Genomic DNA, 3938 nt, shown 5'->3' on the forward strand with positions numbered 1-3938 from the left:
TGTTTATGTGAGCATTGCACCACGTGGTACAACCCCTCCAGATGCAACGCTAATGATTGGCTTATTGTTGTGGCCCGATTTGCTCTTGTGTGATTGGTTGAGAGTTTGACAAACCATTACATTGTTTCTGCGACAAAAGTTGACCTTTGTTCAAGGGAACGTACATTGATTGGTTTAAAGTTACAGCTGTAGAAAATAGCCGATAACCCATTAGTTTAAAGGGCTTGTATTTTTGTCGTCCAGTTGTAAGATACGCCTGTCTCATTTAACTTTCTATCTAGCATCAAATACAAGCTATGTCTACCAATCATTTAAAAAACTTAAAGGGGCACATTACCTTCAGATTGTTGTGCGCTTCTGGCTATAGGAGATAGACAAAACGTATGGCTATAGTCCTAAATTAGGACGAACAACTTGTCCTAACTCGAGATAAGACTAGTCTTAACTATTTGTGAAATCCACCCCAGGTTCATCTGGGTTAGAGATTTATGAACTTCACGGCCAGGGCTGTCTCAAGGCTTTGTCGCACGTGACCTACTGTAACGTCCTGTGCAATGTTTGTCCCTGTCCCCGTTTTAATGAAAGTGGAACGAAATGAGAGATATAATAACTTCTTGTTACTCACTCGAATGATGCCTAAAGCATTCACTGTGGAAGGTCCATTTAATTCGGTAAAAATGGCCATGTGGCCAGTTTAGGCAAAACAATGGTTCCGTAATATGACTGTTTCTAAACAATCTTTATTAGGGCTTATATCATTAGAGTATGCAACAAGTGTGTTTATCAAAAGTTGGTTTAAGGTACAATACATCTAACCAAAAGAAACTAAGAACCAAAGAACCAAAGAACCAAAGAACCAAAGAACCAAAGAACCAAAGAACCAAAGAACCAAAGAACCAAAGAACCAAAGAAACAAAGAACCAAAGAACCAAAGAACCAAAGAACCAAAGAACCAAAGAGCCAAAGAACCAAAGAACCAAAGAACCAAAGAACCAAAGAACCAAAGAGCCAAAGAACCAAAGAACCAAAGAGCCAAAGAACCAAAGAGCCAAAGAAACAAAGAAACAAACAACACAAACAACAATTTTCTTCGTTTGTTTAGATGAGCAATGTAGTCAATTTATTATTTTTTTTATGAGATTACAAACTATAAGTTTTACACTGAATTAAGTTTAATATAATTGAGTATGGAATAGACATACATTTATTTTTATACCTCTGGGTAAATTTCCCAGTGATGTAGTTTACCAAACGAGACAATGCGAACTTTGTTTACAATAAGTGTGACCTTGTGCATTCTTTGAGTATTCTGGCAGGCAAGATACTTCACTGGTCCTCTGGGAGAGTTGACATTTTGTGTCATAATTTCCACATAAACCCAATAATTATGAGAGTAAAAGCTGGACAAGTTTTGAGATGTGCCCCCTTTCATCATATCAGAAGTTGATAGGAATTAGACAGTGCAATCTCCATAAAATTAATATTAGGTTTCATGTTTTCTTCCATTAGGCTGTGTACAAATCATGCCTGCAGGACGTCCAGGCTCTGTGGCTCTTTTGTAAACATGTTATGTCACAGGTCACAATTAAAAATTAAACATAATATGATATAGGTTAAAATTAAAAACCAATAACGAATTTTTCAGAAGTAACATTCATTATTATCATACAACAATATTCAAGACATTTGTCACGATGCAACCATCTTGGTCATGTTTCTTGTATCCTGAGAAACCATACTGGGTGTTAATATTCATTATTAAAAAAAGGGACCCGACTATTATTCCTTCCAGCCTCAATTTGATGACAATGAGTTGAACTGGGGAAAATCAAGATGACCACACCGTGACAAAGGTCTAAACATTAAACCAAATAAAACAGGTCTCTTAAAGTTTTAAAAGTTGAGCACCAACTATTAAATTCCATGTCTGTATACTTGAAAACTGGGCATCTACGTGTATGTTATATTTGCATCAGGAATAGCGTATACTACTTTGGTTTTTAACCCATACATCGTTTAGTGTGAACACTGTATACTCAGTACTTCCCAGAGTCCTGAGGAAATATAAACCACCCTCATGTGTAGAATTGTACTCTTCCGAACTTTTGCTTACATTGGAAAAGAACATTGGCCTACATATGATACAGACGACAAATTAATGCCCTATCACTTTAACATTGAACTTTGACCGGGTTGGCAGTTTGTGTAGCACACTTTTCCATCAGGACGCCAAAATGTGTGCATTTTTTCAAGGATGTGGAACAGCGTTGTGGAAATTGTGTGGGAGTCTCCCAGATCTCGCACCAAGATGGTAACACCTTTGGACCCTCAGTGATTCAAAACAGATGGCCGAGATGTTTGAAAATGCAAGTGAATGTTTTGTACATTACGTTCATAACATTGTAACGGCTTAAAGGTGTGATCAGAATTGGTATACATGTATAACTTACTTCAAAAGTACTGGTGTAAGTTCATAATGTTTAATAAAATAGTACAAACATCAAAACGCCATGAGTTGGAAATGCAGGTGTTTTGTACATTACGTTCATTACACTGTAATGGCTTAAAGGTGTGGTTAGATTGGTATACGGCTTATTTTTTGAAGTAATAGTGAAAATTGGTTTGATTTAACAAATGATACAATGATACATATAATTTGTTAGCATTACATTTATTACCTTGTATGGGCTTAATTGTGTGGTTAGATTGGTCAATTCAACTTACTTCAAAAGTACTAGTGAAAGTTGTTTGTTTAAAGGAACACGTTGCCTTGGTTCGGACGAGTTGGTCTATAAAAAGCGTTTGTAACAAAACAAAATTAAAATGCATATGGTTGGAAAGATGTTTTAAAAGTAGAATACAATGATCCACACAAGTTTGCCTCGAAATTGCGTGGTTTTCCTTTTACTGTGCGAACTAACACGGTCGGCCATTTATGGGAGTCAAAAACTTGACTCCCATAAATGGCCGACCGTAATAGTCGACGAGGTACAAGGAAAACCGTTCAATTTCGAGGCATGTTTGTGTGGATTATTGTTTTCTACTTTTACAACATCTTTCTACCCATATGGATTTTATAAAAAACGGTTACGAATGCTTTTCAAAGACCAACTCGACCGATCCAAGGCAACATGTTTCTTTAACAAGAAGATACTAACATCAAAACGCCATGAGAAAAATTTCCACTGTGAAATAGTCCCAACTTAAATGGAGGACAAACCTTTGGTAATTACTCCAAAAATTAATGACGATAAAAACTGACTTTGTTATAGAGAGTACTACCTGGTGCTAATAAACCATTTCTAGAAACGACCCCCTCTGAGGTAATGTAGTTTTAGAGGACGAGGTCATTTCTTTTGCACACATAACAATTTGAGCCTGAGAAAAGATTTAGTCATGACGCTTTCCTCAGGGATCTGAAAGTACACAATTCAATGTAATAGGGACGGTTTTTTCTTCTTCTTTATCTTCTTTGAACTTCTCGATGACTAACTGAGCCGCAATTTTCACAGGTTTGTTATGTTAATTATTATGTTTGGATACACCCAATGAGGATGCTGGTCTTTGACAAAGGTATACACTGCCTTAGAGCAACAAAACCAGCAATTAATACTGAATTCATACTTATAAATAATTCAAACACTGGGTATGTTATATAACTTTAACAAAAGTGGTAGTGCGATTTCCAGGATGGGGTTTTCTGGCAGGTTCTTGAAAACCCGAAACCGTTGGTGAAACGATTATAATTACAAAAAACTACAGTATAGTTCGGATAATTACTTTAATTGTACATGCTATGTACACGTTTAATTGCTATAAAAAATAAAAGTTAGTAAAACTATAGTATGATATTGGTATAACTACTCATTGTGCTGTTGTGTAGAAGGTATTAATTAAAATAAACATTCAAAACACGGAAATAGACACTGCATAATATA

This window comes from Asterias rubens, chromosome 8, assembly GCF_902459465.1.
Source record: "Asterias rubens chromosome 8, eAstRub1.3, whole genome shotgun sequence".
In the NCBI taxonomy this organism is placed as follows: Eukaryota; Metazoa; Echinodermata; class Asteroidea; order Forcipulatida; family Asteriidae; genus Asterias; species Asterias rubens.